The sequence below is a fragment of the Macrobrachium rosenbergii genome, chromosome 15 (genome assembly GCF_040412425.1).
Source record: "Macrobrachium rosenbergii isolate ZJJX-2024 chromosome 15, ASM4041242v1, whole genome shotgun sequence".
Classification (NCBI taxonomy): Eukaryota; Metazoa; Arthropoda; class Malacostraca; order Decapoda; family Palaemonidae; genus Macrobrachium; species Macrobrachium rosenbergii.
In genome coordinates, this window is record NC_089755.1 from 28,605,177 (window position 1) to 28,620,659 (window position 15,483).

General features: G+C 37.6%; 1 protein-coding gene across 13 annotated transcripts in view; it reads right to left on the bottom strand.

The window, feature by feature from the left end:
* Positions 1 to 15,483, bottom strand: part of LOC136846484 (CAP-Gly domain-containing linker protein 1-like) — a 228,030-nt gene that overhangs the window by 100,712 nt on the left and 111,835 nt on the right. Inside the window, exon 1 of one of the 13 annotated variants that reach the window (XM_067117312.1) lies at positions 1 to 118. This exon is cut by the window's left edge and continues 106 nt beyond it. The exons of 11 other annotated variants lie outside the window; for them this stretch is intronic. The gene's annotated coding sequence lies outside the window, so the exon portion shown is untranslated. Of the gene's footprint in view, positions 119 to 15,483 lie in introns of those variants that run through there. One more of the 13 variants, XM_067117310.1, reaches the window with a different exon arrangement.

Below are 15,483 nucleotides of genomic sequence, written 5' to 3' on the forward strand. Positions count from 1 at the left end.
TCCTGCGTGCCTCGAGTCTCTTGCTCACTCCTTAAAGGACAGAGGGGTAATAATATGCGAGGGACTGGGAGAGCGAAGACTTCCACACCCACGGCATACCTTTCCACCACGTGGCTCTGAGAAGCGATACAATTTCTCAAGTCCGACCGCAAGACCCTGCCTCTGAGGAGGACGTCGTTTTGTTTACAACTTTCGTTAATGGCATCGTTCTCAACGCAGTTCTGGAAAGACAGGATAGGGCTCTTTGTTTGTTGGACGTTATCGGTTTGTTGGTGGTTCTGATTGTATTTATTTTTATGGTGAAGGCGCATATTACACTGCTTTTAAGAAAATTGGGGAGGGTGGTAAAGGCACGGTATTTGATATAGAGGAGGAAAAATTTTAAATATGATCTCCCACTCTATGCACACACACACACACACACAAGCTCTGCAAATAAAAATGACTCATGAGCCAACAAGCAAACCTCAACTGACGTAATTCAGGCTTCTTCGACACATTCCAGGAATAAGAGTGAGACAAACTGGAGGGTATCAGGGCCGCTGGGGATCAAGGTTCCATTCCCCCTCCCAGGCTCACTTCACTCGTAAAACTTGTTACCTGAGCAATTTCTCGCGCCTTCAGATTTCGTAGAAACACGTCACGTATTCTGTAAGTTTTCCCCGCGAGAAGAAGCACTTCATGAGAGACTCGTAAGTTTCCTAGCATTTTTTCTCTCTTCGTTTTTAGGAAGTCTCAATGCCTATTCAGCATCTTAAATGTTGACGCTACATTTACTATATTTTAATTACGTGTATGTGGTGCATACACACAAACACACACACACACACACACACAAGGTGTGGGTGAGCATCTCGGCTCCTGTATCCTGGAAAGTTCATTATTGCATGCTGATTTAAGGAGTGAATTATATCTCTGGTGGTTATTTGACTATGGTGGGTTGTAGCCAGAAAAGAGAAGGTCATGAGGGCTAGGAATTCCATTCCAAAAATACATGCTAGGAACAGCAAGGTTAACATTTTGGAGTCACCCCTCTGAGAGAGAGAAAAAAAAAGGCAATTGGTGATTGAATATGCATGCGCATGAAATTAACAGGTCTGCAAACCAAAATTAGCCATAATAATTAACCACTTATGTTAACTTCCTATATATACACACATATATATGTAATAATATATATACAGTATATATATATATATATATATATATATATATATATATATATATATGTATATATATAAATATATATGTATACACACACACACACACACACATATATATATATATATATATATATATATATATATATATATATATATATACTGAGACTATATATATATATATATATGATTACTATCACTTTTGTACATGATTCATTTATCACACCTTACCACAGGTGAAAAATAAGAGACGGGGTGTAGGTCCTGACCGGTTTCGACTTTATTTCCAAGCCATTGACGAAGGACTGATACAGAGTATAAGAAGTCATAAATATGTATACTACAGGGACAGCACTGACGAACATACACAACCGTTAGAGAATACATATCCTACCTCGACACCGGCCGGTGGGTGGATAAGTATTCTCTAATGGTTGTGTATGTTCGTCAGTACTGTTCCTGTAGTGTATATATTTGTGACTTCTTATACTCTGTATCAGTCCTTCGTCAATGGCTTGGAAATAAAGTCGAAACCGGTCAGGACCTACACCCCATCTCTTATTTTTCACCTGTGGTAGTGTGTGATACATATACATATATATACTGTATATATATACAGTATATATAAACATACACAAATACATACATAAATGAGGAGACCAAGACTGGCAAGTCCAAATGTACGTAGAACTTCCTAAGAGAAAGAGAGTGCGTCTATGAAGCCTTTCAGAAAACGACTAGCCTTCTTAAACAGAGATAGTTTACGGGCAGATTTATTCACACACATGTGCGTGAATACATGCACAAGCGATCCAAAATCCAATTTATGAAGAGACATGCAAAAGAAAAACACGAATATTGTTTTGCCGCAATGAAACGAGGAATATAGACGTTATATTTCTAGAATTTCTTTATTTCCCTAAAGACCTTTTTTTTGGAAATGCTTTACTCTTTGTAGGGAATGTCAGTCAATAATAAGGTATGTAAAACTTCAAAGACGTACACAGAATTTAAAATATACGTCTAAATAAGCTTTTGCACGAATAAAAAAAATGAAACTTCAATGCACAAAATACACTCTAGTCTGAAATCGTGAACCAACTTAATAACTGGGATCACTAAAATGATTTCAGTATCATCATTTACAATAAACAGCATCGTTCATAGCTTATTTTGCTTGACTTTTATCTCCATCGTTATCCTCCACACTCGTCTGAGTTTATGCATCCTGTAAACAAAGAGTTGAGAGAGAGAGAGAGAGAGAGAGAGAGAGAGAGAGAGAGAGAGAGAGAGAGAGAGAGAGAGAGAGAGAGTTGTGGAGTTGGTTACGGTAGAGATGTAATCTTTAGAACGAAGTACTGCTTATTTTACCTTCTTTGTAATAGAGTTTGCGATACCCCTCTACCAAGGTTAGAGAACAAAAGTAGAAATTCGCAACAAACGTAAGAAACCTGTAGTCTCAACCTCTCCAGCTTTCACATATTTCGACAGAATAAGAAGAAGAAGAAGAAGAAGGCCGGGAAGTCGTTTCATAGGCGTTGGCACCATAAGCGCCCACACGACCGCCCTTAGCGACGACTGCCTATTTATAGGCCTACTGAAAATTTGGGTCACAGACTAATAAGGGTGAACCTTATAGGAATGAATGAGTGGCTAAGGCAATCAAGCTTTGTTTATGTCCATATCAAGAGCATTTTATGTATATCAGTTGGGTTGGTGTTTCGATTCGTTCAGCTTCGTGACGGCCAAACTTAAGGTCATTTTGCTATAGTTTGGTTTTGAGTTCATCAATCATTAGATATATAGTCGGGTTTAAAATCATTAATCACGGCACATGGATAAACACCATTATTTCTATGAGTGTCCAAATAAAATAAGAAAATAAAGTATATTTTTTTCCACACATGAGAAGGACAAGACGTTAAGGCTAAACACGGACTTTACGTACCCATAAAAACTAACTTGGAAAACATGAATGACAAAATGATGAATCTCGCCTTCTTTCCAAGGCTATGGCCCTAACGAGTGTTTTATCGGAAGGTAATAACTATTCCTCTAATTGAGAAAACACCAGAGACTTTGTTGCCATTTCAAATCGTTATGGTATAAGTTAGCTTTGCAAAATAGAGAATAAGTCAAATATCTGACAAGGAATCATAAATAAACAAGACTAACATTTAGAACATGATCATCATCATTGCTGTAATGAAGCTGCATTGTGGAGTTTTATTACACACTGCACAAGTTACATGTTTTAATTGAGCGTTGTTTCTCTCACGAGTTTTCCGTATAAAGCTTTAGTATTAAGGCTCATCTTCAACTGAAAGCTTCTTTTCTTTGCCTCCTCGCAAAGGAAATCCCACGAGGGAACATTATCCACGATGGAAAGGGCGAACGTGTCCAGAGGCCTAGGACGTCCCTGAAAACCCTGGTGGATAGAATTTCAGCCTAAACGAACCCAGATGTTTTTTAAGATTGGTTACTAAATATCTTTCCGCTCAATTTACTGTAATGGAACACGCTGGGGTATAACTTTCCAAACATATCATTGACCGATCTCAGACATTTACTTATTTTTTATTAAGTAATTGAAGAGATCCATCAGAAGTAGAAGTGAAATTGACAAGTAAATAAGTAAGTCTTGGCATACTGATTTAACTGTATTTTTTCCCTCAAGTCTTTACTCATTTTGTTATTGGATGTTTTAATATTTTCATCCAGTTGCTGCTGTGGGGGATTTACATACGAAAACCGATACCAGCACGCTTCAGCAAAAGATGCGTAAAAGCAAAGTGAATAAGCTCGCTAAAATATATTCGAAGAGGAAACGCTCAGACACCGACTGATTTATCAAAGAAGCGGTTTTTAAGAAACCCATAATCCACCTGAATAATAATGACTGCAACTGAACAGGTAAATCCGACAGGAAAGGTCACCTGCTCCGACGACCACCCTTCCTTGCGGAGGGATTCTGGAAGAAGAAGAAGATGATGCAGTGAAACCAGGGGCTTGTTGGGGAGGGAGGGAGGGACCTCAGCAGGGCACAAGGAGGCCATATAAGGTGAAGGTGAATCAGCTGCCAGCCTCGGGTTATTCATCTCCATATCCGTTGTCTCTTCGACGGCTCCACCCCAATAATACCCCGGAGGACGAGGTATACGACTTCGACGATCCGTCCCATACCACCGGGACGGCAGAGTAATACCCTTCCTTCCCTGACGAGAACCCCCTCCCCGCCCTAAAACTCCAAAGCCAGCCAACCAACTCTCCCTTGCTCTTCCTATAATACTCCACCCTCTCACCTCAGCTGACCCTCACTTTTTTATATATATATATATATATATATATATATATATATATATATATATATATATATATACTGTATATATATATATATATATATATATATATATATATAAAGGCAATGCCACGAAGGAAAGTGAAACAACGGAGCGGTGCTAGGCCCTAGTACACCACTCCGATGTTTCACTTTCCTTCATGGAATTGCCTTTATTTATATATTCAGCACGTTCCATATTTTCGTGATTCAGTTATACATATATATATATATATATATTTATATATTATATATGTATATATATATATATATATATATATATATATATATATATATATATATATATATAAATATATATATATATATATATATATATATATATATATATATATATATATATATATATATATATATAACGCCTACCAATTACAGCGAACCTACTATCTTTATCTGATTAAAGCACCGAAGACAAAAAAAAAAAAGAGGGCAAAAATCATAATCACGGAGAAATGTCTGGGGATATCGAAATGCAATGAACACAATGACAAATCCTGTCGTAAAACAAATACTTTTATACATAGCAATAAGAGCTAAATCACGCTATTCTTTCGAACTCTCGTTATGAATGATAAGGTTTAACAATGACGTAGAAAAAACTCTATCATAGTTCTAAGGTGAAAAAAATCTTCAACAGGAAAAACAAAAAAATTGAGAAAAGTCTCAAGTTGATGTTGGTATGGCGTCGTTGGTGAATTTGCTAAGAAACTATCGGCCCTAATTGATTTTCCCTGAACGTTCATACAATCGACCACTTGACTTGATTCTGACAATTCTACTCATATTTATAGATGACAGCTGACAAAAGCACGGGCTACAGGTGTCGAGACGAAGTTATTGTACAACAGGTGCGAATGAGAGTATTTTTTTTTAGGTTTCGTAAATGTTTGTTTTCTACCAACGAGTGGTAGTATTGCCTTTACAAACCTGTACATAAAAAAAAAACTTTTGCATCATTTCGTTGGGGTTCAGAGGGAAATTCAACAATTGATGTTTAGGATAAAGGTAATAACAAGTGTATTCTTTTGATCTCAACAACGAACTTATGTTGTCCACATACCGACGAATAACAACGGTCTAAAAGCCTGAGGCTAATCTTGGCATAAGAAGGCGTTGTCTGCAGTGAATTCAAGCGGGTTTCTTATAGCAACACGATATGTTTTGCTGTTTCCTCAAATTTCGTTCGCCTCCGGGGTCACGAAACAGGTTGTTGATGTAATGTCTATGGTTCCAGTTATAAAAGAATAATCGGAAATGAGGACTTCATATCAAACCTTGCCAGGACGCAATGGGACGCAGTCTTGGGTTCGACAAGAGACCTGGAACGCCACAACTAGGGAGAAAGTGAGGAGGGAGCAGCAGACACCCTGCAGCATCCTTCGGAGTACAAAGAGCAGTCCTTCAGTAGAATTACAAAAAGAGAATATAAAATCTACCTCTCACAGCCAACTGCTCAATGGAGGAGGAGGCACTCGACCTCAAAAGAAAATAATAAACTCTCGGCGGTGAAAGTTGGCTTGACATGCAATTTGCCGAAGAGAAAAACAAGCGAAAAATATTATAATATTCAGCGACTCTCAGCCCTTTTAAGTTGATCAACAATTCACAAGGAAAATCAGAAGAAAAAAAATACTGAGGCTTTTAGTTTTTTACGTTCTGAGAACGAATGCGTGTGTTGGGATAGGATATTTCTAAGTGAATTAACAATCCAATATTTTTCATAAAAGAACCATTATTATCTACCATGGAATTCTTTTATGAACAAAGAGAAATGAACAAATATGATTAAGCTATATACCAGGATAAAATCATCGAATTTTCCAGGTGGTAACTGAGGTTATCGATATGAAAATCAAATAGACAATGCTAAATGACTCTTTTTAGAGGAAGCTTCTTGAATGTAAACTGTTTCTTTGTAGAAGCCATAGGCCTACACCATAATTGTGCTAGTGTGCTGATCTGTAAACTCATACATTTACTACATTTTCTTAACATCTTAACACTTGCACACACCCTTATATATATATATATATATATATATATATATATATATATATATATATATATATATACATATATACATGCATACATACATAATTATTAATAGGACCTCATTGAAACTGAATGGTATCTAGGGGAAATATTTATTCAAGAAAAGTTACAAGCTTTCCAGGACTAACAGTCCACATTGTCAAGTATCCTGGAAAGCTTAATTGTAACTTTTCTTGAATAAATATCTCCATTAGATACCATCCAGTTTCAGTGAGGTCCTGTTAGTAATTGTATTAATGCACGGAACAATTGTGTAAGTGATAAAGTTAATATACATATATATATATCTACATATATATATATATATATATATATATATATATATATATATATATATATATATATATATATATATATATATATATATATATATATATATATATATATATATATTATAATATATATATATATACAAGTAACTTTGATCACAAAACTCAAATGTTCACCAACAGTCATGGTATTTACATATCATTACCATTTTAAGATCGAATGTTTTTTTGCTACGACCGTCATCATCAGTATCATCAAGCACTGTAAAATTCACGACGAAACCTGCAATCTTTCGTGTAGATAATTTGTACCGGGATGGAGATACAATCTGAAGATGTCCAAGATGGCCACTTAAACCACTTGGGAAACGAGTCCTCACAGCATCAGAACTGGATCCTTCGTTCTTTGCCAAACTATCACGAAGGAATCTGAGAGAGAGAGAGAGAGAGAGAGAGAGAGAGAGAGAGGGAGAGAGAGAGAGACAGATATTGTCATAACTTCTCGCTCATGCCAAAGTTCATGAAGTTTATTCGGACTTAAATCGGATAGAAATAATGACCTACAGATGACGATGATTGCAAGTTTCATAATCGATGGAAACTGTATGCTAACATCAAAGGCGACGACTTCATCTGCTGGCACTGAGTAGTCTATGTTCATTCTATGGGATATAGGAAGGGACTTGCTAACTTCTTTCCATGTTGCTTTATTCTGAGGTGCTATGTCAAGATTCATAAGGAGGAGAAAGACATTCTGACTGCCATGTGAACAAAAAAATAAATTAAAAAAAAGGTTGGTATAAATACAACCCGCATCCACTGACCTTCACACGTAAACAAGAAAGTCATAAGGCCTATAAATCTGCGATCTCGGTGACAGCCAGTGATCATCATCGCTAAATTAGGAGAAGCTAGTCAAGTGTCTCGGATACCCTGATTTTTTCGGTGGAGGAAAACTGGCTTCTCGAAGTATACATATATACACATAACAACGTCATAAACATTGGCACCATTTTATGTACTCTCTCTCTCTCTCTCTCTCTCTCTCTCTCTCTCTCTATATATATATATATATATATATATATATATATATATATATATATATATATATATATATACATGCATCTATATATATATATACATCATACATACATGCATCTATATATATATATAACATATATATATATATATATATATATATATATATATATATATATATTTAAGCACAATATAGAAAAGATAAACTGCTGTTACAAAAAACCGAAGTATCGCTATCATTCTGCTTTGTATCAAAAGAAATATCGAGCTAATCGTACGTTGCCGAAATAAATGTCGTTCCTGAGCTAATTCTGTCTCCGTCCACAGGCGTTACTCGCGCGAGGACAGGCGGTTGGTCATTCGAATATAATCTTGACGTTAATGAGTTCTTCAAGAGGAATTAAGTCTGATTTCAGGCATCACTTGGAGCTCTTTTAATGGCCTTGCTCGTCAGTTCACGCTCGTAATTCACTCCCCAGATCGCATGAAAGGGGCCATGCGAAAGCAACAGCAGCAAATCGCAGTGGTAACGGACAGCACACGTTTAATAAGTTGTTAAAGAGGTTTTCAACAACTTTGTACCGCCAGCGTTAAGGCGCCACTTTGTCCATTGTCAATTTCTCCGTGTCGGTCTTTTAAATTGAGAATATCACAAGTAAAACTGGTTTAGTTTCACGTGGGCCTCCTTTTACAATCGGGCAATGCCTTTTAGAAGAGATGACAATGAGTTTTTATGACACCAGCACTCCCAAGACGGCACCACCAAGCTGGTTTATTGGTGCTGAGATGAGCTTCTCTCTGGCCGTAATCTAACTTTTTATTGGGAATCGAAGCTTACGGCTCACTTCGCTGATATTAAGCGCAAATCTAATTGCATCGTAAAACTGGATTTTTTCCCCAGACCCTGATAAGTCGAATTAAAGTGGAATTTGTATTAATCTCATCTCAAGCCGTTTAAAATAATGTAGGAACGCAACGGTATCTTTTGCGGAGTACTTACCGGGAGGTCGAACTGGAGTAAAAATTATTATTATTATTATTATTATTATTATTATTATTATTATTATTATTATTATTATTATTATTATTATTATTAAAGAGAGTAAGAATAATGTATTACGTTCTATCGCCGTAACCTATACGGTGACTATGCCAATGCTTACTCTCATTTTCAATTTCCTCAAGTTTTAAACCAGTGACATTTAACGATAAAAACAGAAAAAAAACTGTCTCAAACGTACGATGTTTATAACGATCCGAGAAGAATAACATGAAGAACAGACGACGAGAAGTGAAAGCATGGCCAGTCCTCAGCCAGAAAGGTAATGAAAGCGCCGCGAGCATACTTAGCGCCACTCGAAAGTAAAAGCGAGGCTTGATAGATAGCCTTGGCCTAATGAAGTAATTAATGCCTCTCAATCAAAGATTTGGGAAAGGCAGAGAGGCCTTCCGTTTGTACTGCCATATTGACTTTAGGATATTAACATTCGGGTAATATTTACACTGATTTGGCTGTCAAATAAGGAGAGGAGACAGTTGCATAGCCGTGAATTTCTTGCTGACTTAGCCTACCTAGACCTGTCACAATTTTGCGTGTTATTCAAGGCGAGGCTCGTTCCCCCGAGTGGCAGCCTAGAAGGATACCTTTAGAGCATCTCCCCGAGGGATTTAACTTCCACCCAAACTGCATTCTTTCATCCTTATTGTTCTCCTTACTGAAATACAATCTGAGTCTTGTGGAATACCTTGGTCCCATATAAAGTACTGGACCATTAAGTAGTGCTGTTCGATAAAAGTCCAGATCTGCAGAGATAAGAGGGTTTCATCTGCAATGTAAATGAGACCCGTAAATGACAGATTCCACTGCTGATCGTTTTTCTTCTTCTTCATTTGTGATTTCGCACACATAAATCGCACTCGTGAAAGGGCTTTTGAAGGCTTTCAATGCAGACAGAGCTTCTCTTACTTTCTTCGTTTAGATCTAGACTTAAGATGCGTTGGGATGAATTTCAAACGAAGGTTTCTGCCCCTTATATGGCCATATATGGCTGAGACGTTGAGGAGCGGAACGAATGCTGCATAAATATTTATCCAATCTCCTTTTCTTTTTGTAGGTGGTTGTCTCTCTTTCTCTCTCTCTCTAGAGAGCCAATCGATACGTCATCTGTGCGAGTAGATTTCAATACTCATTGCAGAGTTTGGTCAAGCACTTATCTGCGCTGAATTCATTAGTCCTTTGATAAACTATATTAGGTTGCAGTAAACGTGGGGGATATGGGATAACCCCTTTGATGATAAAAAGTATATATATATATATATAATATATATATATATATATATATATATATATATATATATATATATATATATATATATGTATATATATATATATATATATATATATATATATATATATATATATATGTGTGTGTGTGTATATGTATATATATATATATATATATATATATATATATATATATATATATATATATATATATATATATATGTTTAATGTATAGGACAAGTAGATGTGCAGCCTAACAGCCTCATACAACCAGGTCCCTGAAAGAGAGAGGGGAGAGAGAAAGAGAGATTTAACCCTAAGAAAGAAATTGACCTACCTCAGAAAAAATACAAGACTGTAGCAGTTATGGAAAAAGTGCGTGAAAAAAGAATTCCAATTCAATCAAGAACAATGTTATGAGAATTCAGAGAAAATACCTGTCAGCAGCTGCATCGGTGACAGTGGTAATTATAGGAATAACAACGGCAACATTGACGGTCAATTCCAGCTAAATTGACGACAGTGTCAATGTATTTATTTTACTAAATTTATATTTAAGAAAAAATCTTCTAATCTAGTTTGAAATGAACGATGATTGAGTTTGTGTTCATCTGTCCAGTGAGTTATATCGAATCATTTGTACGGAAATCAATCATTCTAAGAGAGAGAGAGAGAGAGAGAGAGAGAGAGAGAGAGAGAGAGAGAGAGAGAGAGAGAGAGATTTTGTAAAATTTGAGAGGAAATAGCGTCGACAAATTTCAAGACGATATCTCGAATATCGCCAAATGACTTTCTTTACCTCCCCGATACTTATTCACCCCCAGGACGTTCTCTGACTCGGAACGCAGAGAGATTATCGATTGCGGCACAGCAATAACATTACGCGCTTCAAACTCGTAATCTGCAGCACGGGCAAAGCCTTTTATTAAGTCGCAAACCAGTGTTTACGCGAAATGCATTATCGATGGTGAGGCGTTTGATTTAAATCGTTCTCGGCAAAAACGATCGCAAGACACGCGAAAAGGAACGTGGCGTTTATTATCCTGAAAATATCACAGACCAAAATTGGGATAACAACTGAGTAGGAAGAGAAATGCTGAAATCAAAATATGTTCTCCTTTTGTCATTATCTAACTTGCCAGGGAATCTCATGTACGGTTTATGTATTCCTAGGGCGACTGAAAACTAAACTGTTTTCTTCTTCTAGTTTAAGCCTTATGCCAGCACGGGTCTTTCTTGGCAATATGGAGCTTCGGAGGCAAAATATTTATGAATATGTAATTCTAACAGCCACAATGTCCTCTTAAATTCTCGAATTCTTCGCGCTTTTTTGGATATGCTTGTAACTACGAAGCCGTAACACCGGCCATCACAGTCTCTTCAATTTCTTGTGTTAGGATCTTACGGCTTCGTAGTTACAAGCATAGCTAAAAAAGCGCGAAGAATTCGAGAAGTTAAGAGGGCATTGTGGCTATTAGAATTACATATGTGTCTGGTAAAAGTGACCAGCAGATTCTACATTTATGAATATATTTGGGAAAGTGGAAATGGTGAAGAAGAGCTAGATTATATGGCAACAGATATTAATGGAAGAGCAATTTGATGTATGTAAAGGCGAGAAGAGGCTGGAGGTATATCTGATCATTATGAGATTGAGAAAAATTAATATACAAAGAAGCTTAAGCCAGAGAGACAAGGATGATGTTAAGGAAGCGAGAGGTGCATATAAAGAGAGAATGGACGAAAATGGCAAGGGCTAAGACACAGATGAGGAAGGAATAGATGTGGAGCATGAAAAACTTAAGGATTGAGTTATAAAGTTCCCAGGGAGTGTTGTTGCTATAGGATGTAAACGCAGGTAATTTGATGATTTATTGAATGAAAAAGATGGAAGAGAAGTAGAGATGAATGACACAAGAGTGAAAAGGGTCAGCGTAATTTTGTGAATGCTTGTGGGAGTGACTGTTAATGAAATGAGGAACACAGCTGAGGGGATGTAGAAGGAAAAGACACTAAGGACTGATGGGATTACGAGTGAACTGCTGCGATACAGTGGGGAAGAGTTACCAAGCAATTGACCATGATCCAGATATGTCCCAGTGACAGTGAGGTTTTAGAGGAATGCGTGAGAGTGGTAATTGTTTCTTGTTTCTATTTAAAGATAAAGGTAATAGAGGGGACTGTCAGAACTATGGAAGCTTGAAGTTACTTAGTAGACCAAGGAAGGTGTATGGTAGGATTCTGACTGAGAAAGTTGGACGGAGGACAAAATTATTGGTAGGTGAAGAAGAGCCTTGGCGTAGACATGGCAACGTTGTAGTGAGCAAGTATTTTTTTATGAAAAAGTTGTGTGAGAAGTTTGAAGGCAAATGGAAAACACATACAAGGCTCTGGAAAAAAAACCATAACCTATAAGATGTTATGAGGGTAAATGGCAACCAGCAAGATGATGCAGTGAATTTTAATGGTTATAAATGACGGCTGGATGAAGGAAGAGGCAAGTTACTCAACAGACAGGTAAAGCAAGGAAGATAAGAGGAGAGTACAGAAGGCTGGGATGAGACTTACAATGTCAATGGAAGGCAAGGTGGGAATGTATGAAGTGAAGTGTTGAGCCAACTCCTTCGTGGAAGAGAAGTGCTGATATTAAATGCAAAGAAAGAGAGAGCTGAAAATGCTGAGATTGGCTGTTTGTGCAATATACACGGAATGAAAAGAATTGGAAAGGTAAGAAATGAGTAGATATAGAAGTGGTAAAGAGGTTGGCGTAGGTGAACGAACAGATCGGATCGTAGGGATCTGTGATGGATTGATCGTGTGAAAAGAATGGTCGACTGTAGGCTTGCGAAAAGATTGTGTAATTAGGAAGAGTCAGAAAGAAGAGGAAGACCTAGAAAGCAATGCATAGACGGCGTGAAATAGTGACTGGAAAGGCTCGAACTTAATATCCAGGAAACGAGGAGTGCCCACAGGGCAGAGGTAAGTGATGCAGTATGTGTGTGGGGTTCAACAAGCTGTTAATAAGCCCACTGTGAAGGTGCAAGAAGCTGCTCATATTATGGACGTTTTCTGCACAAGGGGTTAATCCACGATTCAGCAGTTAAAGTACGAATGTGGGCGCGGAGGGCGGGTGTAACTGCGGCTTTTTCCCCTTAAGCCACCCACTAGAGGAAACACCTTTATGTTGAATATTCCAATTACAATGAACTTTATAAGTTACCTTACGCTAACATTCTCATTCACAGACATATAATTAATATTTTAAAGCCATTTTACTGTACTGTATATGTAGATCACCTGTACATATTGTGTGTGTGGGTGTGTGTGTGTGTGTGTGTGTGTGTGTGTGTGTGTGTGTGAGAGAGAGAGAGAGAGAGAGAGAGAGAGAGAGGTGAAATTTCAGATTCGGGATCTTGCTTCAACTACAAAGGACTAACCGAGCTACGAATCCAGCAAACACTCCCAGTTTCATAATGTAACATTCGTCCTTGCAATATCCAGCAGTTAATCCCCTGACCGTGGTTGTACCCGCCAGTGTTTACCGTTAAAACATTTCGAACGGCCTCTGGGAGTCTATAAGGAGAGAGGCCGGTATTCGAGGAATTTCGTCTCCTTTTCTATAATAAAGAGGTAGAAGGTCGTTTCCTGTTTAGGAACGGGGGACGTTCGTTGAGGTACTTCGCCAGGGAAGGCGAGCTCTGTGTGTATGCATATGTGCGAGTGTGTGTGTGTGTTTGCGTTTGGGTGGTGTGGGGTTGGGGTGGGATGACGGGGAACACAAACGATTCTGTGGTCAACGTAAGTACTTGGTGTTTCCTGGTTGTTAATTCTTTTATAAGATGGAAATCTCCGTTTGTCTACGCGCGTGTCTGCGGTCTCGAGGTCTTGTTACGTGTCTGTTTTTGTTAACTGATCATAGGTACTTTTTTCTCCATCTGTTCTCAGAATAGGTGGGAGTAATAAAAACTTGATAAAACTTGTATGCAGGATGTTTTATCAACGGTAAATTACATCACACGAAACATGAAACATGAAACATGAAACGCCCTCTTATGAACATTGATGAAATAGTCTTTTTATCTTTATTTTATATTACTTATACATTCATCTCTGAGTCTAGAGTCATTACCAAGCCTCTATTCCTTTCAACACGTTACGACCCGCCTTGTTCTCGTTAAGGCATCCTACTATGTACTGTATATGCTCGTTTTGGATTTGCTCCTTATGGATGGTCCCTTTTTTGAATAATAATAATAATAATAATAATAATAATAATAATGCGTCTGCATACAACTCAGTTGGAAAAGCATGTCAAGGCCAGGGTTACTGGGATTATCTGCCACCCCCCCCCTCCTCCCCGTCATCCCTAACCTTCCTTGAAATCGTCCGACAGAAATCAAGTGAAAATGACAAATGGGTCTGTCCCATTCTTTTATCCTTCCCCTTATACTTTCATTTCACCCCTCTTTTTACCCCCTTCCAAACCTTATCTTCCTTCCGGGGTACCCTTAGGGGTTTAAATCGATTTGTAATCGAACCCTCACTCTATCCTATCCCCCTCATTGAATCAAGTGAATTTGGCACAATGACTGAACGACATAAAATATATATATATATATATATATATATATATATATATATACTATATATATATATATATATATATATATATATATATATATATATATATATATATATATATATATATACTGTATATATAGGCTGAACTACTATGGCGCATATTATCATTAGAATTAAAACAATATTCCATATACACAAAAGGGAACCGCAGAGCACTGATTGCCGTAATGGGAGAACGCAGCATGAAGTTTTGGATTGCCTTAGTAAAGCGATGAAAACTCAATCCATAACACAAAGTACACATTTGAGCTACACACACACACACACACACACACAGAGGGAGAGAGAGAGAGAGAGAAGGGCAAGGGTGGGGCGAAGTATGTGGCAAGATACAAGGGGTGTGCGACTATGCACCAAAGAAAAAAAAATGGCGGTCACCTGAGATCATCATCCCAGCCAAACATAAGAATCCATAGGGCACGTTTGATCACCCAGGTTAGAGAGAGAGAGAGAGAGACTCGGCCACACTTGGGTGGTGCTTGAAAATCCCAAGCCATTGGCACTCAGTCCGGTAGCATTTTCCAGAGGTACCGCTCACTACTACCTCGGTAGCAGTTAATTTAAATTAACTGGCATCTTTACAGGCATCATATGATACGGATTTTGGTATGTGATTAAGAAATTATTAAGAATGGCATACGATTTGACTTTGTTTCTTGGAGACTGAAAAATGGCTATATAAGC